The sequence below is a fragment of the Mirounga leonina genome, unplaced genomic scaffold, assembly GCF_011800145.1.
Source record: "Mirounga leonina isolate KUSES-001 unplaced genomic scaffold, KU_Mleo_1.0 Mir_94, whole genome shotgun sequence".
In the NCBI taxonomy this organism is placed as follows: Eukaryota; Metazoa; Chordata; class Mammalia; order Carnivora; family Phocidae; genus Mirounga; species Mirounga leonina.
The window spans coordinates 2,499,091-2,513,796 of record NW_023270855.1 but is presented as its reverse complement, the minus strand read 5'-3'; positions in this window follow the sequence as shown (position 1 = coordinate 2,513,796).

Sequence of the window (14,706 nt, the reverse complement as noted above, 5' to 3'; positions counted from 1 at the left end):
GGCTGGGCTTGCTTTTGCCAGTTGGTGGCCTGTGCTCTGGCACAGAGTGCCTCTATTGAGGGTAGCCAAATTCGACTTGGGAGTGATGAAGACACTTGGCACCAGCATGAAGGGCGTGGTGGGTGACAGCCTGGATGCTGGAGCCAGCTGGTCACGGCTCAGATCCCGGCTCCCACACTCACTGACTGTGTATAACCCTGCCTGCCTCAGTTTCCTCATCTGGCACGTGGACTAGCACTGGATCTGCCACACGGGGCTCTTGTGCAGACTAAACAGATTGATAGAGCTCTTCGAAAAGCAGGTGTCAGATAAATGTCAGCGACTATCAGGACCTGCCTTGGGAACTTGGCATCCTCCTACCCTTGGTTCTTCACAGTTACCCTGCAGCTGGAGGTTTTGTTAAGGAAACTGGAGCTAAGGGAAAGAGCTAAAGGTCCCACTGTGGTGAGGAAAGTTCCCAGCGAGATTCAGACCTGGTGACCAGCTCCTGGTTGGGGACTAGCCATGCTACGCTGCTCGGGCTTTTGCGACTACCCATGGGTGGGCCCCGGGTCCTCAGGTTCCCTGGGGGAACCCACACAGACACCATATGGGCAAGGTGCCCGAGGCAGCCGTCCGTCCTCTAGTGATGGACTGAGGTCCTCCTGGACCTCTGAGAGGTAGCTCCGGGCCAGCTCCGGGCCAGCTCCTGTGGGGATGCAGGGACCTTCTCAGGCTACAGTCCCTGCTCTGGAACCACCCTGTGGTTCCTGCTTGACTCCAGACCCCTGACACGTGCCAGGTTCATTTCTCCGTCCCTGTCCATGCGTGTGCCATGCTCACCACCTTAATCCTTTCTGCCACTCCAAGTCTGTCTATCTTTCAAGTCCCGGTCCAGAAAACCTTCCCCAGCGACCCCGACAGCCACCGATTTCCTTAGTCTGCAATGAAGTTTCCCTCCTTGTCTGCCCGGGAAAAACTCCTATTCATTCTCGAAAACCCAGCCGCCAGCATTACCCCTGGGAAGGCCTAATGGCACCGTCCTCCTCTCTCCTAGATGAGGACAGTCACTACCCTGCTGTGCACTCTGTGATTTGAGTTACAATGTCCTAGATGTATCCCTGCATTGGTTTGCAGACAGATTCATTAAACATATGTCCTGTGTTTTATAAAGTTGTGAAAGTAATACATGCTGGAGGCAAACATTCAAGCAGATCAGAAGAGAAAAGTAGAGGCGTCTACCTTCCTACCTGCCCACAGTTGCCAACTACTCTCCCAGAGGAAAACTTTGTTGGCAAGTTGTTGTAAGCTCCCAGAAAATTCCCCCTGCCTGTGGAAGAATGCACGTCCCGTTTCTCTGCACCTCGATGACCTGTCTCTGTCCACTGCTCCCACCACTCTGTCTACCTTCCTGAGGCCTGGGATAGGGTCTGATTTCGGTGGCTGCCCAGCGCCAGCCCTGGCCTGGGCCCAGAACACATACTCAGAAGAGGTTGCCCGGGTTGCTTTTGCGTTTTCACGACACTGGCCATATGTCGTGTGGAACCTGGTGAATCTCCCTGCCGCTGACGGGCGTTTTGTTTGTACCAGCTGGCCGCCAGATGTATTTTCTTTTCCTGCTGAATGCTATTATCATTATGAAATACTGAGTTAATTTTCAACACTTAAAAGCCAGGCGCTATTCCCTAAAAATTGGCATTTTTTTACGTCTCTTGAAAAAATGATCAGGCCACCTCGTGGCCCCGGACCGGCGCAGCAGCGGCTCCTGAGTGCCTGGCCTTTGCACAGCCTGCGGTGCTCCCAGCCCCCACTGCCATCCACACCCTGGGAGCACCCCTATCCTGGCCCAAGGCCCCAGAGTCTGTGGCCCCCCAGGACCCCCCAGGAGCCACTCTTCCAGATCAGTATCACCCAGGCCAGCCCTGGGGTTTATCTTCTGGATCCTTGCTGTTCTGTAGGTGGAAATCTCCCCTGCATGTGGAGGGTGCAGCCCAGCGTGGCACCTTCAGCCTGTCTGCAGTGGATGCCAGTGGCCCTGGACAGGTGGCCCCCAGGGCACCTCGCCCATGGAGGGATGCAGACACAGGAGGGAGGCGTTCTGGGGCGAGGCACGGGGACGGGTTGACATGGTGTGGGGCAGCCGTGCGGCATGGCTAACTCTACAGAGCCCCAAGGGAGAATCATAAGGAAGCAGCCTACCTCACAGGGAAGGGCAGGGGAGGGAGCGAGCCTGGGGCACATGGGGAGGCTCCTGGCTCAGAGCTTCTGAAACAAAGCTGGAAATACAACTTAGAAGAATGGCCTTAATTAAAGATGTAAAGATGGAAGCCTAGTTGCCCCCACAGCAAACTCGATATGCCGGTGGGCCTTCGCTGTGTCTGATCGGCGAGTACCATCCTTTTCCTTTAGGGGAATGGTTTCGCTTTGTTTTGTTCCCCTAAAAAGTGGGGCTCTCATCATCTCCCTGTCCAGGGCAGCCCTTCCAGTGGATGCATTTTGCTTTATGGAAAACCCCTGAGGTTGCCCTCGGGATTTTGGTTTCCAGGCAAGGAGAGGAAACTTCCTTGGCCTAAACCTATTGACTGTGTGAAGGAGACCCGAATTGTGGTGACCCCACAGCCACCCCCGGGCCTGTCTTCCTCCTGCTGAGCCTGGGCCTGGAGTCCCTGCCCAGCTGCAGGAGCGGAGGGATGCTCTGCAGCACAGTGAGGAGGCATTAGTCAAGGAGAAGCCCACATCTCCATCTGGCATCGGCCAACGAGGCCAGCAGGGCTGGGTTGAGCCCCCGGGCCCCCGAGGCTCCACTCGTGGGCACAGAGGCTCAAGAGCCATCGCACCTGTAGGAAGCTTCCAGGCCAAGGGGGAGCTCCACAGGCAACTCCCCCATAGCCCTGCACAGCAAGGGTCTGCTCAGGCCCCGGGGCCAGATTAGGGATAACTGGGCCACCAAGATGCTCGCTCGGCCTTATGCCTTGGCCTCTTCCCGCTCAGGGTGCCCAGGGCTGGGGTGCTGCAGGTTGCGGAGTGAGGCTGGAGCTGAAGGATTGGGGCAGGCAGAGCTGTCCTGTGGCCTATCTCTGCTTGAGGCCTCTCTGTCCTTCCTTTCCCAGTGTGCCCCCCCATCTGCCCCTGCTCCCCCTGTGGGGGTGCATCGTGGGGAGGTTGTTGACAATTTGTGCATTAATCTCTCTGCCTGGGGCCTCCTGGTCAGGTGGTGCTTATCAGGGTTCCGCTCCTGTCAGATGGGCCTTCCGGAGCCCGTGGGTGAGGGGGGGCGGCAGGAGCCCCTGCTGCAGGGCCTGAAGGCTGCCTCACCATCCTTGGGCCTTCACATCCCCTCGCCCCTCCCGCGGGCTGTCTTCTTTACCACATCAGGATACAGAACATTGCATGAATTCCGGTCTCAATGGAATTATTTCAGAATTCTGGTCAACCGCAAGCTCAGGGTATTTCACAAACTATCTATCACTGCTGTGTGGCGTGCAGAGCCTGGGCTGGGGGCAAGTAACGGATGCAGGGAGGCCCCTGTCCACTGCCTGTGGGGGTGGTGAGTCCCTGCCCACCTTGCTGCCCCTCCAAGGAGCACTCACAGCTTTGCAGACAGATGCCCCCGCCCCCGTGTCTGCAGGGGACATGGGGGGTAGGTTCAGGAAAGGTGGCAGGAGGCCAGGCCCCGGGATGGGAAGGGTGGATAAGGGAGAAGCAAAGTGGGGGGGGTCAAGAGCGGCTAGGTTTGGGGTCCACTCCTACTCTACCACCTCCTAGCAGTGGGATCTTGGCGAGTACTTAGTAAGTCTCAGTTGCTTCAGCTGTAAAATGGGGTTATGATGCCTACCCCCCTCAGTTCAACATAGAGTCAGAGATCAGTGAGACTCCAGCCCCTCCTAATTTTCTTTTTTTTTTTCTTAAAGATTTTACATATTTATTTGAGAGAGAACACAGAGGGAAAGTGAGAGGGAGAAGCAGACTCCCCACTGAGCAGGGAGCCCGATGCGGGGCTCGATCCCAGGACCCTGGGATCATGACCTGAGCCGAAGGCAGACGCTTAACCGCCTGAGCCACCCAGGCGCCCCTTCCTAATTTTCTCCGCACTTGTAGGACTGTTGTGGGGACAGCATCTACAAAGTGCTTGGCTGAGAGTAAGTGCTTAAGCACTGTTAGCTGGGAGGGTAGTAATAATAGAGGCAGTAGTCTGCTCATAACCTCTCCCCATCTCTCTCTCCTGGAGGTTATGCTTACAAGTTGGGGGAAGGCAAGAGCTTACCTCAGGGATGGCAAATATGTGGTCTGCACACTGCCAGCCCCCCATTCCACATCGTGCCGATGTGGCCAACAGGTCACCGATGCACGCTTTCCTTCACGCTTGGACTGTGCCTCAGAATCCTCATCACAGGGCCCAGGCCCCCAAATCCCAGGTCCCTACCCGAGTAGGCACGTGCGAGAGAACTTCTTTCTTATCCTGACCCCAACTGATGGGAGTGGTGTAGACTGGCAGGGCAAGGTGTCCCCACTCTGCTTCCTGCTCCCGAAAATCCTCTGAAATGTCTTGACCGTTCCTCCAGGAAGCCACCTTGCTGGAGGGCCTGAGCGGGACAGGGATTGGAAGAGCCAATCACATCTCCTCGTCTGCAGGCTTCCCGCCGACCACGAGTGAGGAGGCCCCAGCCCCGGGTGGGACGTGATAGGAGGGCCTGGGCTTGGCGGCACAGGATATCCTTCCCACAAGGGTCCAGGATTTGGGCCATCTGCTCAGCAAGATGCTCCCAGGCAGCACTGTCCAGGTGAGGCCCGAACACCCCAGGTGAGGGGGGTCGGCAGAAGGTAGGGGGGTTGCTGCAAAGTCCTTGTAGCCAAGCTCAGTGGCAGCCCAGCCCATGAAGAAAGGGGCTCCAGGTTCTGAGTGCCTGGGGAACCAGCCCTGCCTTCCTGTCCAGAGCTGAGGAGAGGATAAGGCTGGCGGGGGCCATCTGGCCACATGCCCAAACTATGGCTACCCAGTTTACGAGCCCCACCTGGGGACTCCCAGGCAGCCGGCTGTCTGAGGGCACGAACAGTCCCGGGTGACGGACATTTCAGTGTTCCCGTCTTTGACTCCACTGACCACATGGGGTCGACGGCCTCAGGGATACAGCTTTGGCCGACGGGAAGAACACCCAGGAAATAAATTCCTAGCAGTAGGTTTGCTGGGTCAGAAGACCTGTGCCCGTAATGGTCGTTGGCCATGGCCGTATCACCCTCTAATTTCCCCCCATCCGGGTAGGGTGGGGTGCGCCGCTGCCCCATAGACTCACCCCGCAGAGTCTTCACACATTTTATTTTATTTTTATTTATTTATTTTATTTTAAGATTTTGTTTATTTATTTGAAAGAGAGAGAGAGAACGAGCTGGGGGTGGGGGGGTGGGCGGAGAGTGGCAGAGGGAGAGGGAGAAGCAGACTCCCTCCTGAGCCAGGAGCCTGATGTGGGGCTCAGTCCCAGGACCTGGGATCATGACCTGAGCCAAAGGCAGACGCTTAACTGACTGAGCCACCCAGGCGTCCCTTCACACATTTTAGTACTTCTGCCGGTCCCCATCAATGATGTCCGACAAAGTTTAAAAAAAAAAAAGATGAACAGAAACATTACAAATTTAAAATGATGCCTCTGAATTTGCCTCTGAACTATTAGATGGCATCAATGGAATACGATTTTGTTAATGGTAATATATTTCAGCTATGGACGAAAAGATGGTATTATTTTTCAAGACGTGTCCTGGAGCCTGCAGGGCTGGGGTGATGTGAGATCTGTGATTTACTTTGAAATATGTCAGCACACAAAATAAAATTTATTAGAGTTTCCTTCTGCTGTTTAACTTCAGATCAGAGTTTCACTGAGGGATGATGGTCATAAAGTTGGGGATAGGCTGAAGAAGAGGTGGCTCTGAGGACAGAGGGCTCGTCAAAGGCAGGGCATGGGGAAGCTGAGGAGGTGGGGTTAGAGAAGGGGGAAAGGGCCAGAGCATCTGGCCGGAGGCAGCTGGGGTACAGGGTGGCTGTGGGGGTGGCCCTTGGCACCCAGTCTTTCCTCCTCGACCCGTCCCCTGGAGCTGGAGGCGAATGCTGCAGGCAGTTCAGGGCAGAGCTGGGTTTGGGATGTATTTGAGGGTGGAAGATGGGCAGGTGATACTGGAGAATGGTGAGGGTTTGGGGTGAGCTGGCGAGTCAGAAATGATAGCACAACCCACTGTTATCACTACTAATAGCAACTTAGAAGGACTTATTAAGAGCTAGGTATTGTTCTACACACTTGTACATTTATTCACTCATTTGGTCTTTGCAACAGCCTTACGAGATAGATACTACTGTTGTGTTTAAAAATAAGGAAATGGGGCCAAAGAGAGGTCAAGGAGCTTGCCAGTGCCCCTCAGTAGGGGAGTGGGGGGACCAGGCTAGGAACCTGGGCATTCTCGCTCCAGGGTCTGCTTTGGACCAGCAGCTGCGCAGAGATGCAGGTCCGCGGGGTAGCCTGGAGTCCTTGAGATGCCTCCAGTTTTGAGGTTCCATTGATTTAGCTTGAATTATCAAACTAATATAACATTGCAAAAAAAGTTTTCAAAATAACAAAAACAAATGAACAAACAAAATCTTTCCCCATTAAACTGCATACTCACTGTGATCATCTGGGCATGTTTTTGCCCAGCGAACATTTTCATGGATATAACTTTTCCTCTCCTTGTCATTCCCGTCCTCCCTCCTTTTCTCCCTCTTCCCTCCTTCTCTCTCTTTCTTTTATTTTATGACTTTCTGAGGCTAGATTTCCAGAAATAGATGAATGGGGCAAGGGGGATAAGGTGGTTTTTTTTTTTAATGGTTCGTGGCAGCTATGGTGTGAGACTGGGTCTTAAAAAAGGGAGTTCCCATTTCTGGAGGCTGAATATGGGGGTTTCACAGATCAGAAGATGTATCTTAGATCACTTTTCGGAGGCTTATGGGAAGCACCGAGGTCCTGGGTGTCATTACTGCTGATGGTCATCTTCACGGTATCATCTAACGCACTTTCAGGAAGTGCAAGGGCCTGGGAGAGAATGACCCAGCCCCAGCCTCAGCCCTGCCCTGGGGCTTTCTCATGACAGACAGATGACAACCACAGAGGGGGACTATAGAGTGCACAGGAGGACGACGTGAATGCAGGGCTGGGGACGAGGGACTGAGGTCCCTGCCACCTGAGTTGGCCAACGCCAAGCGTCCTGCTGTGGCAGGTCACAGATTATGACCCGATGCCCCCCCGGCCCAGATGAGTAGTGCACACCCTTGACAACCTTACAGGGCAGCTGTGGACGAGCTGGTCGTGTGCATGAGCGAACAGAACATGTGTCTGCAGACTGACTCCATATGAATATTCTTCACCTCCATCAAGTAAAACTCATGGCCCTTTGATTTACTTTCCATTTTCCAACTTTTGATAGAAACATGGATACGAAGAGCCACGTCTCCACCATAGGAAGAGCAATGGTCTAAAGGCCTTCAGAAATGGGAACAGTGCCTCAGCTTCTGCATCCTGGTGGCAATAGGGAGTGGGGGGTGGGAGGATGGCCGTGGTGAGCGGGGGAGCACGTGTACCATGGGAGGGGGCGACTGCTACTCACCTCCGGCTGAGGGGCGCTATGTGGGGGTGTGGCCAGTGCCGGCAGACCGTCCATTGTTTTTGCTAGAGAAATCTAAAATTTGGACTTTTCACAAATGTGCAATCCTTCACTGTTTACCTGCTGACTCAGGTGTGTTTGAAATGTTGCTGAGGCCGGACAGAGCACTTGGCGGGTTGGGTGAGGCCCAGCGAGGCCTTCCTGGCTCCCTGGCGGCTGAAACGGCACCTGTCTCCCCTCCATGTGACACGTGGCTGGCACTCACAGGGTCCCCCCTGCCCGCTCGAGACCACCCCTTCATCTCTAATCCATGGGGACGTTGGTCCACATCTGCAGGTGGCAGTGAGTGGACCAGAGATAAGGTTCTTTAGCCAAAGGGACTAATAATAGCAAATGCAAACCCCTTTCATCTATATCCTCTCCATTTAATCATCCTGGGGGTCCTTGGCCCCAGATTACAGATGAGGAAACTGAGGCACAGGCAGGTTTAGTCACCTTGCCCAGGGTCACACAGCCAGAAGGAGGCAGAGGCTGGGCACATTGCCGTTCCCAGCCCAGTGCTCGGGCCCAGTGGGCTGGCCAGTACTCTTGGGGAGGAAGGGCTGCCAACGAAGCATCTCTTGTGAAGGGATGGTGGTGTTTTTCAGTGAACACGGTTTTGTCTTTCTGGGTGTGATTCCAGCCAGAAGGGAAGGGGTTCCAGGAAAGAGTGAGGGATACCTTCCGAAGACTACAGAACTCTGCTCCATCACTTTGGTTTTCCGAAGGGAAAGCAACCGCTTTCTTGAGCACCCACCGCATGCCAGACACTTAGGATATTCAGTCCCGCATGTCGTTAACCCCCATCACATGGCCAAGGTCCCGACAGGCAAGGAGGCCGAGGCTCTGAGAGCAGGAGCCACGGACCTGAAGGCACTGGCTGTGGCTCGAGCTGGGCCTGCCTCCTGGGTGGGAGACCCCAAAATGTCCACCCCAGTCCAAGGTGGTGGACAGAGAACTCCTTGGCAGGAGCCTCCCTTCCCTCTGCCCTCTGTTCTGCGGGACCAGGCCTCCCCACACAGAGGCCTGCTTCGCAGTCCCAGCTCCCTGTGCAGGGAGGGCACCCCCATGGCTCCTTTGGGGTCCCCTCGGAGGGCACTGCACACGTCGCAGCGGTCGCGAAGCCTTGATTGTCCTCTTTCATCTTGCAGGTGCCCATCTCCTTAACCCCATACGTCCTTGACACTAAAAACTCTCTTCTAATCAAGGCTAAGTTTATGAAGCTGCAAGATGCACGTGCACTTTTTAAAAAATGGAAATCTGTATTCATCCGATCGTGGATTCACAGTTCTTCCTCCCGTTGGCCTTGCACGCACGGATTTTCATGATGGGCTCGTGAAGATGGAGAACTTCCCAGCACTGGGCTCCTTATCTGAGCTTTTTGGCAGCTCTGGAGGTCTGTGGGGACAGCCCGCCACGGAGTGACATTGCCACCATCACGCTGCTGGGGTAGCGGGACCAGGACCGGCAGAGGACCGCGTTACATCCACATAACTTTCCTTTTGCTTCGACCCCCATCACATTATTACTATTACTATTATTAAAACAGTCATCCATGTTTGGTTAAAAAGTTCAAACAGGACAGAAGGGGGCACGATGAAAAGTGTAACACCTGTTTTTCCAGATGCCCCAAGGGAACCTCTGTTTTCTGGTGTAAACCTCTAGTCTTTTTCTACATATTTACAAGTCTATATGTGAATGTTCCCTTTTATTAAAAACAAAAAAAGCGCAGATTGACTCACACTACACCCCCTGTTAGCAACTGTTTATCACTTAATCATGATCTTGTGTATCTCTCCAGGCCTCAACATATAGATCGTTTTCATCCCCTTCCTTTAAATCTAAATGTATCTTAAAAGATAATATATTCAGGTCATTTAAGACCCAAAAGGTACAAAAGAGCGCACAGGGAAAGCCCCTTGCTTCCGCTGTCCCTACCCCAGATACGCTGTGTAGACTGAGCCAGTATTTCTGGTTCCCTGGGAGTTCTAGAGATGGCTTTTCTGTATAAGCATAGAGCCATATTAATTCTCCCCCTCCTTCTTTTTAATGTGTATTATTCTCCCCCTCCTTCTTTTGTATTGACGTCTAAGCACTGTATAACATTATATTAATTTCGGGTGTACAACATAATGGTTTGATATTTATGTAGATTGCAAAATGATCCACCACCACCCTCACACATAGTTATAGAATTTGTTTTCTGTGATGAGAACTTTTAAGATCTACTCTCTTAACAACTTTCAAATCTACAATAGTGTGTGATTAACTATAGTGACCATGCTATACGTTACTACCTAGGACTGGTTTATTTTATCACGGGAAGTCTGTACCTTTTGACGCCGTTCACCTATTTTGCCCACCCCCTGCCCCCGCCTCTGGCAACCATGAATCTTCTCTGTATCTATGACCTCAGTTTTTGTTTTTTGTTTTTGTTTGGTTTTAGATCCCATGTATAAGTAGATCATACAGCATTTGTCTTTCTCTCTGACTTATTTAGCATCATGCCCTCAAGGTCCAAGCACGTCACAAATGGCAGGATTTCCTTCTCTTTTTTATGGCTGAATGATAATGGATTCAGCACCTTGATCTGTCTCCCTGAACACTGTGTCTCAGGGATAGATTCTCTTTCCTCTTTCTACAGCTGCATAGTATTCCATTGCAATGTATGTGCCGTAACTTAAGAAGAGTCTCTTATTTCTGTCCCCTGAGGTTGATTGCAGGAGATGAGAAACTCCCACGGTGGAATGCCAGGCACAGATTCAAGCGTTTGGGGCAGGGGCTCCTGGGTGCTCCTTGGAGCAGATGTGATCCCCAGAGGTCGGGTGTCCTTGAGGCCCAGGGAGTCTCTGTGCCCAGTTGTCACAGGGACGCATGTGTCAGCGCATTTCCTACTAGTGACATTTGCAGGTTGGTGACTCAGAATGCTGTTCAGTTAATCTTACTTCCTTTCTGCCTTTCACTTTTTCCAGCCTCCCTGCCTTCTGCCCTCCTCCCTGAAGAGGGGCACCAAGTCTGAGATCTTGTGGAGATCTCCCGGCATTAATGACTCAAAAAGGTCATCCCGAACCAGGACTGTTAGAATTTAGGTTCCTTGTTGGGGTTACTTCCAGATAGATGGGAGCTGAGAAAATGTGGCTAAGGTTTCTGATTTGAGATCTTATGATCAGGGGCATGGTGACAGCCTCGGTTCTTCCTGGGGCCGTGGAGATAGAGCTCTAGTTCTGCTTTGACAGTTGATGAATTTGTGTGAACTTGGCAACAACTCAGGCCTGAAGAGACCAGCTGGGCTCCAGCCTAGTGTCATGTTTACCTCTTTGATTATTTTTGGTGGTGTGGGTTTTGAAAAAGGAAATCCAATGCCAACAGTTTCATGGACTTGCCCTTAATGCAGCCCGTTTTGTCGAATCAGGGAATATTTAATCGAAGGTTCTCCCTGGAATGCGACTCCCCCACGTGGGGCCCTAGGAATGGTTTGGATTTGGAATGTGGGTTTTTCCAGGATGTGTGGCGTTGGTGAACGTAGCAAAATCTGACATTGGCATTTGGTTACTGGCCCTTTTAAGATCTGACTGTTTGTTGAAAGTGCCGTGGTGGTCTTGTGTGAGGAATGGGCTGAGGAGGGCACTCTGACAAGCTTTCCGAGTGGCTCAAGAAGGACCCCTGGTGACGGCGTTGGGGCTGTGCTGTCTCTGCCCCTGGTCCTGCTGGCTGGCTGGCTCCAGGGTCCACCTGCCCCGGCACAGGAAAGTCCACGTAAATCTGCCTCCAGGATGTCCCAGCAGTGTCACCCCAGCCTCGGGGACAACAGCTTCCCTTGAACTCCGTTTCCTACCAGGTCACCCTGCCTGTGCGCGGGCTGCCTCCAAGTGTCTCCTCACCTCCCCCACCCACTGAACATCCTCCTCCTCAGACTTTGATTTTTCTCAGGGGGGCTCTGACTCTCCTCACATGCAGCTCCCCTCCAGGCTTCCCCCACATCCATGTCTCCTTCAAGAGAAGAGCCTGCCACAGACTCTGCCAACTGTGGGCCTCCTTCTCCCTGCTCCCTGTGAGGTCTGGTTCTTTCCTTTATGGGCCCTTCCTCACACCTTAGGGACCATGGGGTATGAGAGGGTGGGGGTCACCCTGATGTTACATGTGGGGGGGTCTCACACTCAGAACTTCAACATTCTCTCTAAAACAAGTCAACAGCAAGAGGATGAAAACACAAGCTACGGACTGAGATATAATCTTTGCAAAAGATACATCTGATAAAGGATTGTTATCTAAAATATACAAAGAACTCTTAAGACTCAACAGTAAGAAAACAAACCACCCAACTAGAAAATGGGCAAAAGACCTGAAAAGACACCTCACCAGAGAAGGTATGCAGATGGCAAATAAGCATATGGAATGATGCTCCACATCATCTGTCATCAGGGAAATGCAAATTAAAATGAGATACTACTACACACCTATTAGAATGGCCAAAATCTGGAATACTGACACCACCAAATGTTGGCAAGGATGTAGAACAATGTGAACTTACATTCATTACTGGTGGGAAGACAAAATATACAGTCACTTTTGAAGACAGTTTGGTGTGTGTGTGTGTTTTTTTTTTAAGTGCAGGTTCCCTTGAGATTTATTTTATTTTATTGAAAGGGAAAGAGATAGAGAGAGGAGGAGGGGCAAGGGGCAGAGAGAGAGAGAGAGAGAGAATCCTAAGCAGGCTTCACACCCAGCACGGAGCCCAATGCAGGGCTCGATCTTGCAACCCTGAGATCATGACCTGAGCGGAAATCTAGAGTGAGACACTCAACCAACTGAGCCACCCAGTGCCCCAGTTTGGTGGTTTTTTACAAACTAAACATACTCTTACCATATGATCCAGCAATCATGCTTCTAGGTATTTACCCAAAGGAGTTGAAAACATGCCCACAAAAAACCTACACACGGGTGTTTATAGCAGCTTTATTCATAGCTGCCAAAACTTGAAAACAACCAAGACGACTTCTGGTAGGTGAATGGATAAATCAAGGCACATCCAGACAATGGGCTTTATTCAGTGCTGAAAAGAAACGAGCTACCAAGCCATGAAAAGACATGGAGGTTATGCATGTGTGGGGGCAGGCGGTAGAGGGGAACTTTCCAAGTTTCCGCTCAATTTTACCCTGAATCTAACTGCTCTAAAAAAGATAGTTAATTTTTTTTTTAAGGTCAAACATAAAATCACAAAAATCCACAGGGTTGAAAGAAGATGGTGTTCCTCATTTGGCTTTAAATTTGTGTTTCAGAATTGTTCTCACTCCTTATAGAGACTCCAGAGTAATACATACATATTTGTATAAATCTCCTAATTCTCTTTTGTGAGTATAATTACATTGTGGCTAGCTTTTCTCATAAGGGCTTTAATTTGTTCAGTGGAAACAATTAAAATACCTTCTAATTTATGTAACCATGTTTTGACATTTCTTTAGTTTTTTATGTGCTAGTGGGACTCAGGTATGAAGGGTCCCACCCTCAGTCCCTTTCATAGGCTGGTGATGTCTCACCCCTTGGGCCTTTCTTCTCCCTCCTGTGGTCTCCTTCCTAAGCCTCCCATTCTGTGCAGTCCTGAGATGGGCCTCCCCTTATCTTGTCCCATTTGTGACCCTCAAGGCCTCATGTCATTTTGTCCCAACTCAGCCAATTCTGTCATCCTGCAGGGCTCCCTCCCCAGCCAGTCTGCAGAGCTTCTTCCTGGAGTGCTTGAGGTGCCACCCTGACTAGAGCTCCTTTCCCGTCTTATCATGCCATGGGGGGCAAGGTAAATGAGCAAATATGGGGCATCCTAATTCTTTCATACCTGATGTCACTGTGAAGTTGGATTCGTTGCTTGGGAGAAAGGAGATACTTATCCAAACTACAAAGCTTAAGTTAAAGATCCCATGGTATTGAATTTGTTGGAAGTATGAGCTCATGTATTTTATGTTAAAATGTTAAATGTGTTTTATTCAATGCAAGGCCTCAAATCAAGGCCAACCCTTGGCAGTAAACACCTGTACACTCAAACTGTGGTCTCTAAATACCCTTCTTCACTGAATGATACTAGAGGTTCATGGAGAAATGGCTGATTCCAGGTCTAGGACAGGAGAGGCACAAGATGAGTTTGGAACATCCAGTCACACAAGATTTGCTATGTTATCTAGGGTTATACTAGGGTTCTGTTAAAAAGACTCAGGAGCCAACTCTAATGATTCCCACTAGCCAAAGACTGGACAACCACCTGAACATCAAGAAGAATAAGATGGTAATGGATTGTAAACACTTATACTTAAATCCATGTGTTTGATGCTAAAAACAGAACCAAAATAACAAAACTCACTATCACCATTGGGAATCTACCCATCATTTTGAAAAATGGTACACAAGAGGGAAAGAATTAGCATTTATCCTTCCTTTCCTATATCACCGCACCACTGGGTAATCAAGTAGTAGATGAGACAAACTTTTCCTTTATGGATGTATTCTTACTAATGAATGAAGAGGAATAACGGAAATAGGATGCCACCCTTTTGCAACCCTAATGAATGAATGGATTTAGGCGTTGATGGTCAACTTCTGCTAACATTATAACAGAGAGACAACCAGGCACGATATGCCTCCTGATGGAAGAACAGTCACTACCTATGACATAATCTTGGTGAAAAAAATCAAACCTGAACCTGATCAAGCGTCCAGCTCCAATCACCAGTTTTAGGAAATGCGGCAGAGAAAAGAACGTGAATCGGGGGTTTCTCAGGCTCCAGCGCACGCACGAATCACCGGGAAGCTTGTGAAAATGAAGTTCTGATCCAGCAGATCTGGGGTGGGCCTGGGATCCTCCTCGTTTCCAACAAGCTCCCAGGTGATGAAGATGCTGCCGGCCTGTAGACACGCTCCCCATGAGTAGTGAGGTCAAGCTGACAACACGGAGATGCAACCAGCAAAATCCACACTGTGGTGAACTCCACAGGACAAACAACATGAGTTTCTTTAATAAATAAATTGCCAACTCATCTTAAGAGATAAGTCTTAAGGGCGCCTGGGTGGCTCAGTTGGTTG